We start from the raw sequence: 14,829 nt of genomic DNA, 5'->3' as shown, positions 1-14,829 counted from the left end.
GATAAAGGGCATCTACAAAAATGTACCTCACACTTAAGGGTGAAAGCTTTCCCCCATGAGATCAGGAAGAAAACAGATGTCCCTTCTCACCACCTCTAATTCAACACCGTGCTTAAAGCCAGTGTAATAAGGTAAGAAAATTAAATAAAAAGCATCCAAATAGGATAAGGAAAAAGTAAATGATCTCTATTTGCAGATGGCATGATTGTTGGATTAAAAATCTTAATTTAAAAAAAGCTAGTAACAGATTTCAGCAAAATTGCAAGACAGAAAATTAATATACATATTCAGTTGTATTTCTATATGTAAACAATCCAAAAATAATCCTACCTGGCATCAAAAAATATACAAAGAAGTAAATTTAACCAAGTACATAAGACTTATAAACTGAAAAATATAAAACATTGCTCCTAAAAAAATCAAAGACAACATATATAAACCATGTCCATGCATTCAAAGACTTAATACTGTCAAGATGGCAATAATTCCCAAATTGATTGCCAGATTCAATGTAATCTCTACTAAAATTCTAATTGCCTTTGTGTGTGTGTGTGTGTGTGTGCAGAAACAGGCTAATCCTAAAATTGCCTGGAATTGCAAGGGAGCACAAGATAACTGAACTAATCATGACACAGAAGAACAAAGTGGAAGGATTCACCCTCCCTGACTTCAAAATTTATTACAAAACTAGAATAATCAAAACACAGTGGTACTGGCATAAGAACAGACATACAGATCAGAACAGACTTTAGAGTCCAGAAACAAGCCCATACATCTATAACCAATTGATTTCAACAAAGGTGCCATGCCCACGGGAAGGAACAGCCTTTTTTTTTTTTTTTTTTTTAAGATTTTATTTATTTATTTGACAGACAGAGATCACAAGTAGGCAGAGAGGCAGGCAGAGAGAGAGGAGAAAGCAGGTTCTCCACGGAGCAGAGAGCCCGATGCGGGGCTCGATCCCAGGACCCTGGGATCATGACCTGAGCTGAAAGCAGAGGCTTTAACACACTGAGCCACCCAGGTGCCCCAGGAACAGCCTTTTTAACAAAAGGTACTAGGAAACTGACTGTCCACATACAAAAAAATGACTCTGAACTCCTCTACCACACTGTATAAAACAACTCAAAATGGACCAAAGACTTAAAATACTTTAACTACAAAATTCTTTAAAGAAAAGGAGTATAAATCTTCATGACTTAGGATTTGGCAACACATTCTTAAACAGAAGACCTAAAACGCAAGCAACAAAACAGCAAATGAACTAGATTTCACCAAGATTAAGAATGTTTGGAGTCAAAGGACACTATCAAGAAAAGAAAAGAGAGGGGCGCCTGGGTGGCTCAGTGAGTTAAAGCCTCTGCCTTCGGCTCAGGTCATGATCCCAGGGTCCTGGGATCAAGCCCCATATCAGGCTCTCTGCTCAGCAGGAGCCTGCTTCCTCCTCTCTCTCTGCCTGCCTCTCTGCCTACTTGTGATCTCTGTCAAATAAATAAATAAAGTCTTTAAAAAAAAAAAAAAAAGAAAGAAAGAAAAGAGAAAAAAAAAGAAAAAAACAATCCATAGAATGGAAGAAAGTGTTTGTACCCCACAAACCCAATAAGGGTACCTAGTACACAGAATATACAAAGCATTCCTACAATTCAACAAAATGACAAACAAGCCAATTTAAAAAGGGGCAAAAGGCTTGGATATATATTTATCCAAAGAAGATGTAAAAATGGCCAATCATCATTGGTGATTGGAGAAATCAGAACCCTCATACATTGCTGCTATCAGGAACGTAAAATGGAACAGCAGGTCAGAAGGTGATGTGAGGAAGGGGGATGGGGAGTAACTGCTTAAGCTATACAGGGTTTCTTTTGGGGAGATGAAACCATTCCGAGATGATGAGGACGTTGCAGAACATGTGAATATAATAAAACCACTGAACTGTATTTTTTAAAATGGTGACTTTCAGGTTGAGTGAATTTTATTACATTAAAAAAAAAAAAACCCACCTCAAACCCTTTAGCTATCATTCCTTAAAACTCTCAGCCTTAGACAAGCACTAATCTATTTTCTGTCTCTATAAATTTCACTTTTCTGGACATTTTACATGAAAGGAATCTTGTCATAGATGGCCTTTAGTGTCTGGTTTTTTACTTGGCATATTTTCAAGGTTCGTTCACGTTGTAGCCTGGATCAGTAGTTCATTCCTCCACACACCCAAGTCACATCACTTCTTATTACTGGACCACATTTTGTTTATCCATTCATCAGTTGATGGGCATTTGTGTTGTTGCTACTTTCTGGCTGTGAACATCTGTGTACAACTTTTTGTGTGGACATAGGTTTTCATTTCTCTTGGGCACATACCTAAGAGTAGGATAACTAGACAAATCAAGTTCTATATTAAGGTTTTCAGAAACTGCCAAACCGTTTTCCAAAGTGGCTGCAGTATTTGACATCCCCACCAGCAGCATGCACAGATCCCACACCCCTGAACATCAGACTGTGGCAAAGTATGATGATGACAACTAAATGTTGCTCAAGAAGTTAAATCTGAGGACCCTGGATTGGAAAGGAGAGATAGTAAAAGCAGGGATGGTCTAAATGGAGGGCTACATAAAAAAAGCTCCTGCGGGGGGCACCTGGGTGGCTCAGTTGGTTAAGCGCCTGACTTTTGATTTCCACTCAGGCAGGTCATGGTGTTGGGGTACTGGCATCCAGCCCCGCACTGGGCTCTGCACTCAGTACACAGTCTGAGTGTCTCTCTCCCTCCGCTCCTCCCACTGCTCAGTGTGCTCTCTCGCTCTCTCTCTCAAATTAATAAGTAAAATCTTTTAAGAAAAGAAAAACCTCCCATGGGTGGGAGAAATGGGGGAGATGTTGGTCAAACGGTGCTAAGTTTGTCAGCAGTGAGTCCTGGGGGATCTGATGTACAGCCTGATGACTAAAGTTAATAAGACTGTATTGTATACTTGAAATTGGTTGAGAGTAGATGTTAAGTATTCTCTTGACCCTCCCCACAAAAAAGTCACCGTGAGGTGATGGATGTTTAATCTGCAGTGTGAGAATCATCTCACAATGTATCTTTATATCATGTTCGTACATTTTAAATATACTACAATTTTGTCAATTACACCTCAATAAAACTGGGGGAGCAGAATAGGCTGGTATGCAAGCAGTAATAGTAAAGACAAATAAAGGACTGATATTAAATTTCAGAGGAAAAAATCCATAGAAGCTGTTTTCTAAATAGACAGTAGATAAAGAAAAGGCATACTCAAAAGATAATATCAAACTTTCAGGCCCAGAAGACTAGGAAAGGCTGCAAGATTTTGGATCTTGATCAGAAATCAAGGAAAGGAATGATGATTAGGGAATCACCCCAGAATGGAGAGAAAATTACCCTAATTCTAGCATTTGTTACTATTAACTTTTACCTTATTTCCAAGAAGGGACTATTCTTGAAAGTTTAGGTAACAGAGAAAAAACCAAACACCTTAGAACCTAGAATTTCCTCAAAAAAAAAATAAATAAATAAATAAAAATTTTTTAGAGGACTATTTGACTAGTAGGGCATCAAAAGGGGCTAGAACTAGTTAAAGTCTGCAGAAAAAGAACAGAGTTCAGGCACTATAAAAACTAAACATGGTCAATGGAATCTACCCACTCAGGCAGGTACAGAGTCACCTATGTGTTTTTAGTGAGAAAATAATTCAGAAGGAAGCCTCAGTGCCAGGCAAATGCACCACAGGAACACTGGCTACAAACTAGCTCTGTGGAACAAGGTAAGTGCTAAGGATGAAGGACAGGAAGCCCAGTATCAGATCATTCAGGAATCATTTCTTCACTCAGCAGATACTTATTGAGAGCCTACTAGATGCCAGACAATTGTGAACACAGATGTGATAACTGCCTTTGTGGAGCTTATAACCTGCTGGTGGAGAAAAGCAAATAAAGAGTCAACTGGGGAGAAGGGAGGTTATTCAGGAGGTACATTAAACAGGAAGAAGGCCCAGTAGAAGAAAGAGACATAGAAGAATGGCTACCCATCAGAAATTTTATCTATATTGAGACCCAAAAGTAGATCAGAAGTGGCAACATGCACGTAAGCCTAGAGAGAAGAGAAATTGGACAGATGAGCAAGGAAACCTGATTAGTATGCTCAAGTCAAGAACAGCAAGAAATTTATAAGGTAAAAGCTACATTAAAAAGTTTGGGCAGGGAGCCTGGGTGGCCAGGGGGTTAAACGTCTGACTCTTCGTTTGGGTTCAGGTCATGATCTCACAGTCATGGGATCGAGCTCCACATCGGGCCCTGAGCTCAGTGTGGAGCCTGATTTAGATTCTCTCTCCCTCTCCCTCCATGTGTGCTTCCTCAAACTAAAAACAAACAAATAAAACCTGGGCTCTCCTGAAAAGCAAAGTGGTATTATAAAAGGAATTTATGGGGGCGCCTGGGTGGCTCAGTGGGTTAAAGCCTCTGCCTTCCGCTCAGGTCATGATCCCAGGGTCCTGGGATCGAGCCCCACATCAGGCTCTCTGCTCAGTGGGGAGACTGCTTCCTTTCCTCTCTCTCTGCCTGCCTCTCTGCCTGCTTGTGATCTCTGTCAAATAAATAAAATCTTTAAAAAATAAATAAATAAAAGGATTTTATGCACAAAACTAAAAAACTTTATACTGTAGTCAGGGTAGGAGTTTTAAACAACAGATTAAATAAAAACTAGAAAAAACCAGGAAAACCAGACAGATCATTACATATTTATCCAGATAAGACATGGTAAATGTATTGTTTTTAAATAAAATATTAACAAATATATAGTCACAGTCTCCACCTCCCCCTCTTCCAAAGTGTATTCTTCCACCGTAATTTCAATTTTGAAAGCAAATTGACTGATTTATTATGGAATGGGCTGAGTTACTGAAGAATAGATCCATAAGGAACACAGGAGAGACTCAAGGTAAAACTGACAGGGTTGGTGTTTGCTGTTTGGGAAGAGGCTGGTTTAAGGAAGAGTGTGAAGGCTGCTCTATACTGTGATGAGAAGGTATCAGAAATATTTATAAATTGATAGAGATTTTGTTTGCTGTTCTTATGAAATCACTTGTTTTTCAAGAGAGTACAGTAAAAGTAAATGGTTTGTCAACTTTTTGATAAGTTGAGACTTGCGTTTCTTTGGCTACCAAGGTTAAAAATGGACCACGAGAGAGCTGAGCTTTATGCAAGTTACCATGTCTGAATACGGAAGGTGTCAGTGGAATGGGGTGGATAAATTCAAGAAATATTCAATTAGGACAATGGTAAGACTCTGGTGACACATGAGAAATAAGGGAGAAAGAAAGAAAACAAAGATAAAGAGCAGTTAATTAGACAGCAAAGCCTTTCCCTGAAACAGTTATAGGAGGAGTAAAAGGTCTGAAGACAAGTTAATAAATTCAATTTAAATTGAGTAACAGAAAAAAAGAGGTATATAGAACAGAATAAGCCATTAGATAAAGTGGAATCAGAAAAAAATTATTCAGAGGAAGACATTAAAGGAAAGGACAGGACAAATAGAAAACAAATAGCAATATGATCCCCCAAACATCAATAATTACATTAAATATAAATGACCTAAACACATCAATTAAAAGACAGATTATCAGACTGAAAAAATTAAGACCCAATTCTATTCTGTGTATAAGAAATCCACTTTAATCTTATGACTAGAAACAAGGGATATGAAGAAGCAAATTGTGAGGTACAGAATTATAACAGCAAAGCAAAGAGATGGCCTTAGACCACAGAAATGAGGATTTCTGTTTACTGCCAGAGTGAGGAGGAAAAAGTCTAGAAAAAACACTCTTAATATTATAAATAAGTGTGGTCCATATACAATGTTTAGGGTATATAAGTAAAAGTCCTAAAGGTTCTTACAACCTAATCACACAAATTTTAATTACTAAACTGTCTAAAGTATGTCAACTTTATGGTTGTAATACTCCTTTCCTACCCTTATTTCCTCTTTCCTCTTCTACCAGGTTAGTAATGCACACCTCTATGGCTGTGTCCTTTTCCACTCCCACACAAAACACAATCACAGTCACATGGTGGGAGGCGGGGTCTTAGGAAATCTGTGTGCTCCATCAAGTATGCATTTACAAGGCCTTAACAATTAACAAAGCCTCTTCACTTTTCCCCCACTCCTATTTAATAAACTCCTATTTCCCTCACTCCTCTTCACCTTTCCCCCATTCCTATTTAATAAACTTAAGCTAAGATATTTTCAAATGTCTAATTTATGTCTCAAAATAGAAAGCTCTTGAATATGCATTTTGCCTCCCTTCATAAATCTAATGCTGTATTTTTGTTGACTCCCAAAATGCCTACGTTCTTTAAAATATCGATGCACAATGTTGTCTGAACTTTAGCACACATACAATTCTACCATTTCTTAAACTTTGAAGTAAAATTCTCAAGGAACACTGCGAGTTGTGCTTAATTACTAGGAAAGGTGAGAACAATATGATGAAGATCCAGTATGTTTAGCATGTTATCTTCATCTTAACCCTCTTTAGAAAAAGATGGTCGTTGCAAAAGAAAAGCATAAAAAATATTTTTTGAGCTTTTATGTTGAGAAGACTTAAAAGTTCATATCCATGGTTGTAATTTGTTTCTCTTGGATCTAAACATACACCCACCCATTGGCTTCAGAAAAGTGCTTGGACAGAAACCTGAGACACTGATACTTCCTGGAATTTCAATTGAAATTAAAAAAAAGAAAAAAAAGAAAAAAAAAAAGAAATATCCTCTCCATGAAGAGATAACCAGCAGCAAATAATGCAAATGCTCTTTTAAATTAATACCAATCTATAAAAACCTATTCCTGCACAAAAAATACATTCATTCACTCAACACCTAGTTCTAGAACAACTATTAAGAAGGTGATTCCTCTCACACATTCGATACACAATAAAATTCCACTGAATATTGAGCAAAATGGTTCACTAAGAAAAATTTATTTACTCCCAGTTTTGCAAGGCCATTTTGTTGTTGTTGTTGTTGTTGTTTTAAATATTTTATTTATTTATTTATTTGACAGACAGAGATCACAAGCAGGCAGAGAGGCAGGCAGAGAGGCAGGCAGAGAGAGAGGAGGAAGCAGGCTCCCTGCTGAGCAGAAAGCCCGATGCGGGACTCGATCCCAGGACCCTGGGATCATGACCCGAGCCGAAAGCAAAGGCTTTAACCCACTGAGCCACCCAGGTTCCCTTGCAAGGCCATTTGTAGTCACCAAAATGTCTCCCTTTTCTTTGCTACTGACTGGCTGCCTCTCCATGGAAACAATCAGATTCTTAGGAGCAAAGACTGCAATCTTACACTCATATCCCCAAAGCTTAGCACAGTACTTGGCATCTAGTAAGGTAGCCAAAGAAACATTTGATGATGAATGAGTAATTGGATTGTATTCATTTCGTATGCAGCTACAAACAAAATCCCAGTAATACAATGAAATAGACTCAGTACAGGTATCACCTTAGATCCTTTCCTAGCTCTTCATCCAAGCTCACTCAGTGGTCCTCTCTCTGTATGTAAGGCTGAAACAATATTTTTGGATTTTTAATATCAGATGGTCTTACTATGAACTTATCAGCAGCTCAGGCTTATTCATCTTTGAATCCCTAGCCTGGAACACAGTAAGAGTGGGCTCTAACTTGTCTCCTAATGTAGTGCAACAAATTCCAAAGATACCTGCTAAAATCATATTCCCAAGCTTCAGACTGTTATTCTGTAGTAAACACAACGTATCACAATTAAATTTTTTACCCTAGTTCCCTGTATAATAAATAGTACACAAAAGGGAAAATTCATAGCACTAGGTTTTACTATACAGAAAAACAAAATGAGGCTTCCTGGGACAGACTCCGTTAACGAACAGTAAAAGTCACCAGAACAGATACCCAGGGTAAACAGGTATTCTCCTTAAAACCTGGCATGTATTACTTCTAAAACACAGATATCTGTAATTAGTCCTCTTTCTTTAATAATAATAATAATAATAATTTGTAAAGGCTTCCAGTGGTTTTGCAGGGAGAACGAAGACTAGACTCCTCAGTATGAGCTACCAGGTTTAGCACTTGCTGGCTCCAATCCAGATCTTCAGCTTGTCTTCTGCTTCCCCTCCCCTGACCTCCAGCCATATCAGCCTCTTCAACACGAAATAAATTTTCACGCTTCCGTGTCCTCATTAATGCTGACTCTCCTCTGTCTAGACTGTCCACTTCCTGTATCTCTCCTTGGAAGAAGAAAAAGAAAAAAAAAATCCAACCCAAGTTTCCAGGTATGAGTTTAAAAATAAGCAGTATGTGATCAAACCTAACAATAGCTCTTCTACTGATTTTTAAGCCACAGGATACAAGAATAAAATGTGGGGTCAGGAGGAGCCCAATCAAGTTGTTTGGCAGTTTATGGTGTGCACACACACACATGCTCATCAACCACAAGGCCATGGAAGAGAAATCCAGTAGATGGTTAACCAACCCAGTGGCGAGCCTCCACCACTCTGACAATACCTACCAACAGAGTAACCAGAATACCAAGACCAGTGAAGACAGACTAAAATGGGCTAAGAGTAATGCGGTCCCTTCTCTGAGACAGCCCTGACATATACATGGTAGCTCACCAAGGCAGTCCTCCCAATGGACAGAACCAGGGGCAGTAAGATCTGATCAGGAATCACACTTCAAAGACAAATCATGCCTAGAGCAGTCACTGCTATAACTTATCTAATCATCTACCCCATGATCCACACAACTGATGACCTATGGAATGGGATTTACAGCTATTCAGTGGGAAAGGACAGGGCAAAGCATGGTCCTGAGGGAAACCTGAACAATGAGACTGACCACTGACATAGAGGCTGAATGGAAATGGAACCAGAGGCAGGAACATCACCAGTAGACTGTGTTCTGAGACAGACATTGCCTATAGGTGCAATAGGTCAACAGGACTTTATAGAGTCTGGCCTTGGGGAGGGAAGGACCTTTGTGATTGTACCTATAAAAGCTACAGTGGAAGTTTATATATTGGATTTAGAGGTATAGAAAGGTGTGTGTACATACATACAGATCAGACAAGAGGGAGAGACGTAGTACTCATAACCACTCAGCATCCACACTCAACTTCCCTTTTGTCACCATCTCCCTGACCTTTCCTTCCCACCAGAGTCAACCCCAGTCTAAGGATTTTAACTAGTTCTATTCTATTCCAGAACCCAACCTGGTTCAGCCATAATTTGCCTGTCTCCTACCCACCTCCTCAATTGCTTTGTCTACTCTCAGTACTTCCATGTTACCATACTAGAACATCAGAATTCAGTAAATGCTTAATGAACCAACAGAACAGCACAGTTATAACAAGAACATTTGTTTTTGCTGTATTCTGTGTAAGTCAAAAGTAAATATTCTTCCCTGTTGAATCCTAGAGTAACGAGAACGGGGGAGGAGAAGAGTTTTTCTCTTCTGGTGAAGAATGGGTCTGAGTATCCACCAATCCCCTGGGGAGAGTTTCCTTCTACTTTCACCCCCTAAACTCTACAGGAATATCCACATTAAGAAAGAGTTTGTTTCTGCCACTGGGTTTATTGTAACAGGATCTGTCCTGTACCAGTTGTATATTTATCTTTAAAAAAAAGACAGATGGAATGGCATGACACAGGGCTTGGTATCATTTTATAAAACAAGTCCAGCTGATGGCTAGACATATACAAACACTGTAATCCCTGTGTACCTCTGGCCGAGATGCCAGGAGCTGGGCACAGCAGAATCGGCTCTTGTTGAAAATCAGTGAGCCAGCTGTCCAGGAGGAGCCACGGCTTATGTGATCGGATCTTTACTTGTTTCAAAGGCTTCTTAACGGTTCTAACAGAGACTTGTTATGCTTTTATGACCCTGGAAAACATCCAAAATGATCAGCCTATCCCTTTTTGACACATGTATCTTCAGGCAATAAACGTACACGCTTCCTACTAATGGAGAACTTCCAAGTGAGTCCAGATAAATGAACTGGGTGTCCTATGGATTCACCTTTCTAAAATTAAGTACTACCAGCTTAAGAATTTACAGAGACACATTTGCCATATTTTCCCAAGGGAAAATAAGCGGGTTTAAAAGGATAATGTTGTTGTTTTAACCCATGTGTACATATTCACAGATTAAAGACAAAAAATAGGGGCACCTGGGTGGCTCAGTGGGTTAAGCCTCTGCCTTCGGCTCAGGTCATGATCTCAGGGTCCTGGGATCGAGTCCCGCGTCAGGCTCTCTGCTCAGCAGGGAGCCTGCTTCCCTTCCTCTCTCTCTGCCTGCCTCTCTGCCTACTTGTGATCTCTGTCTGTCAAATAAATAAAGAAAATCTTCAAAAAAAAATAAATAAATAAAGACAAAAAATGCTCAGTCCAAATGATAACAGTGGTTGTTCCTAAATGTGGACAATGAGAAATTATCTGCCTTATTTGTATTTCTTTATATTACTGAATTTCTTCACTAACTAGGTTACTATGATTAAGAAAAAAATTTCAGTCGTTAAGTGTCTGCCTTCAGCTCAGGTCATGATCCCAGGGTCCAGGGATAGAGCCCCGCATGGGGCTGCTTGCTCAGCGGGAAGCCTGCTTCTCCCTCTCCCACTCCCCCTGCTTGTGTTTCCTCTCTCTGTCAAATAAATAAATAAAATTTTTAAAAAAATTTTTTAATAGATTAAGGTTCATTAAAACAAAAAACACGAGTTTTCTCTCTTTAGTTCTGTATTCCTGCTTTAGCAGTTTTAAAGGCAGCACAAAACAGGATAAGTAAATCTCAGTAAGGTTATAATAAACTGGTACCATGCCATGTGGTATAGATTTACCTAAAACACAGAGGTACATTCATACTATCCTTCTTTGAGCTTGGCACTGTGTACAAGAAATTACTGGACTCTAAGAAGCACACGCTTTCAGACACTATTACATCAGAGGCCTTTTTTTAAAGTTAGATTTTAACTGGATTTAAAAGAATGAAAGGAATTTCCTGGATTTTATCACAGCAATTTCCCAACAGATTTTTGCCCCCACTTCTTAATACAAGGATTAAAGCCACTTAGCAAATTAGAGCTCGTTCTTGCCACTTAAAATGCTATTAAGAACGTAGAAATTAAGAGATCTTTGAGAAGAAATACACATCAACAAAAGGCTTAGAGCTCCGGCTCAGAATTAGTTGTTTGAACAGTTTTCTATTAAGTCAGTCAAAAAGCATCAAATATCTGAGGTCCTGAGTGCAGGAGGGATCGACTTTCGACCACACAACGCTATGGAGAGTCAGGAAACACATACCTACATTCGGTCAAGAAAGAGCTTTGCTTTGTTTTGTTATCATATGACAAGTATCACTGTCAAGTTTTCACTACAACTTCATTAAAATACCAAGCCATACACACGCACAATTTAACACAGCACAAGGACAGGGACATATTTTTCAGAACTACAAAATGGCATCTGCAGAATGTCTCAAAGGAATGACAAAGGCACTTCTTTGGCGCCAATAAAGAGAACAATGTTTCCACTAGGACACTACAGGACTATTGCATTTGGGGGGGGGGCGGTGGTGGGGAAGGGAGGCAATAAACATTAACACAAAACAGAACTGAACCAGTAGAATGACAGTCTGTAGGGAAGAATTAAAAGAAAGTATTGAGGATACAAGTTTCACTCATAGCACACAAAACTAAGAGTTGTTTTTAAAAATATTAAATTTGAGAATAAAAATTACAACTCCAAAACTGAGAACATAAAACTACTTATCCAACCAACCAAGTCAACTAAGATTTTTAGGTTCATAAACACTGTGCTTCTAGAACTCATATTGCAAAAGGTAGCTTTTAAACAAGCTACGGCAGAATTATGCTGAACATTCTACACAGATCATTTCATTTCTCATGACCACCCAGAAATATAGATCAATGTCTCCGTTTTACAGATAAGGAAAGTGACTCAGTATCACACAGATCTAATCAATTCCAACTCTCTCCCTTATTAGCTAGGACTTTGACTTTCTTCCCAAGACACTTTTACTTTGTTTCAGGACTATCGACATCAAACAATATTATAAGGATTAAAGACAAACTACTGTCCAAGAACTTTCCTGGCACATTACAACGGATATTATAATAGATATTACAATATTACATATTATAACATTACCTGTTATAATATTACATGTTACAATATTACATATTACAATGGATATTACAATAGCATATTACAACGGAACTAGAAGCTTAATAAACTGGGGGTGAGGGATATTGGAATATACCCACTTTTAATCAACCAAGTAACATTTTTTTTTAAGATTTTATTTATTTATTTGTCAGAGAGAGAGAGAGAGGGAAAGAGTGTGAGCGAGCATAGGCAGAGGCAGAGGGAGAAGCAGGCTCCCCGCCAAGCAAGGAGCCCGATGCGGGACTCGATCCCAGGACGCCGAGATCATGACCTGAGCCGAAGGCAGCTGCTTAACCAACTGAGCCACCCAGGCATCCCCCAAGTAACATTTTTAAAACCTTACTAAGTGAAGGGTTTAAGAAACATCTTCAGAGGGGAAAAAAACACCCAGAATGCCACGGACCAGGATTAATTACGAAAACTGAATATCTGAACATACTAGATGAAGAAAGATAATCAGGACCTTACACTGATTGTTTCTCTTTTACTTGAAGTGTATGTACTTTATCTGCAGTAGATAGTATCCTAGACAACCATTTGAGGACTTTTATATTTTGGAAAAAACAGTTTTAATGATAAAGAGCAGGCTCTGATTAAATTAAGTAGAACCAGTAAATATGTCACCAACAGGGACATCTTTCTCATAATGATTACTTTCTCATCAATTGTTAGCCCCTACTTTGAATCTCTTCCCAACTAATCTTCCTCAACTCCGGTTCTGATCACACCTTTCATCTGTTTTGACAGCCTCAGTACCTGCAGAAAGAAAACGTGAATTCTTCCACGTGAAATACAGAGTTCTCCAGGGTCTGGCTGGACCCTCCTTTACAACTTCTCTGCTCAGGTCTGTCCACGAAGAACTCGATTGTTAGGAAAATCTACTCCAATATGCAGGCTCACTCCGCCTGCCCCTTCTCAAAAGGCAGCCATCGGAGGAAGCAGCCCACCATCTCCCCTGCCAGGGGGCCAGTGCAGCTCCCATGCTAGGACCTTCCCAAAGACCTCCCACCACTCCCAGCTCAAGGCCACCCTTCCCTCCCCATCTTCTCTCAACACTTTCCCACAGGCCAGGACCTATGCCCACATCTCACCTACTAAATATGTCTGTTACTCCTCTCTGTACCCTTTAGAGCAAAAAAACACACCCCTATGCACAAAGTCATGCTTCGTATGTTTGTGTAGAAAGAAATGAAGTTGTAAGAAAACACCTTTAAGAAACTTAAGTACCTATTTTTTTTCAAACAATTCCACGCATCATAAGCTTGTTTTTCTATTATCCAACATAATCACCTTAACGATTCAATAAAGAAGACCTAATATTCATCAGCACTCTAATGGAATATTATTTTGGCACATTTATAATGAGAAATCTCAGACCATCTTTTAAGATTCATATTAGTAATGTGTGAGGAGTGTGGGATTTACTACCCTTCAGTCTGCATGACTGGTTCTCATGGATTAAGACTGACCTAAAGGGCCATTATCTTCAAAAAGGTATTAAATTCTAAGAAAAACAAGAAAAAAGAAAAGTGGTTCCAAAGTAAGTCCTTAGACAATATGTTTTGGAATATTTACAGTCTTCCTGAACCATATAATTTCAGATACGGGAGGGACCTAAAAGAATTTAGCCAACCCTTCACATCACAGATACTAGAGAATCTAAGAAACTTTAAGCAAGCGAAGTGACCTAGAGATCCTTCTAGAATGTCCTGAGCAGGGACAGAAACCTAACCTCTCAGCAAAGGATATCTGCTGGGTATTTCTCATTTGCATTAATCTGTTAAATCAACCAGGTGATGAGCTCACATTTCTGAATGAATTTGCCCCTCAGCACTTTCTAAAACGCTTACTTTTCCCAAACACACTTCCTTCTTGTATCTTCTCTCAATGCATCCCACCCTGCTGAGCTTCCAATTCCCCACAGGTGTAAAAACAGTATGAAACTGTTGAATAGTGAAAACACCACAACCACGGGCATTACTATAATCGCTTCTTCGTGCTTAGTGTTTATCTGATGAAAGCACTGAGGACCTTCCTCCCACCGCTCTGGTGGGTGCAGAAATCACAGCAGAAAGCTGGAGGAGGAACGGCTAGAAAAGAGAAGGGGCACCTGTCCAGAAAAGCAGCAGCTATGGCTTATCAGAACTGAGACCTCAGACAGGAAATTCACTTCTGAATGCATCTAGAACATACACACACCACTGGGTAACGGTTACACAGAACTTTGAGAATATAGCTATATAACTACAACGGAAGCTTGTCTTCCAGGAAACCCAGCCAACCCAAATACCTACCGCACACCCAAATCTGGACCAGATCTGTGCGGGCTCCTCCCTGGTCATCACTCTCTACTTACTTCTGCTGCATGACAGCACCCTTGGCAGACAGAATTCACTGTTACTCATTCCATTCTAGGAGAAGAGCACTGTATCTAATACAAATACCACTACCCTCATGCGGTCAAAACAGAGCATCCAAAGAAAAACAGCAACTCACGCTCACCGGTAATGCTTTCACTGGGTAATCACAGAGCTCTTCAGGACTCACACCTGCAGCCCAGGTCTGCAATCAGTGCTAGCACCTTGCTCACTGGCACCACACAATCCAAGGACACC

At 39.5% G+C, this 14,829-nt stretch overlaps 1 protein-coding gene across 2 annotated transcripts in view; it reads right to left on the bottom strand.

The window, feature by feature from the left end:
- The window catches only part of EPB41L2 (erythrocyte membrane protein band 4.1 like 2), a 216,598-nt gene that overhangs the window by 141,774 nt on the left and 59,995 nt on the right, over positions 1-14,829 (bottom strand). The window lies entirely within an intron of this gene.

Source organism: Martes martes (genome assembly GCF_963455335.1).
Source record: "Martes martes genome assembly, chromosome: 6".
Classification (NCBI taxonomy): domain Eukaryota; kingdom Metazoa; phylum Chordata; class Mammalia; order Carnivora; family Mustelidae; genus Martes; species Martes martes.
This window is presented reverse-complemented; position numbering and strand designations above follow the sequence as displayed.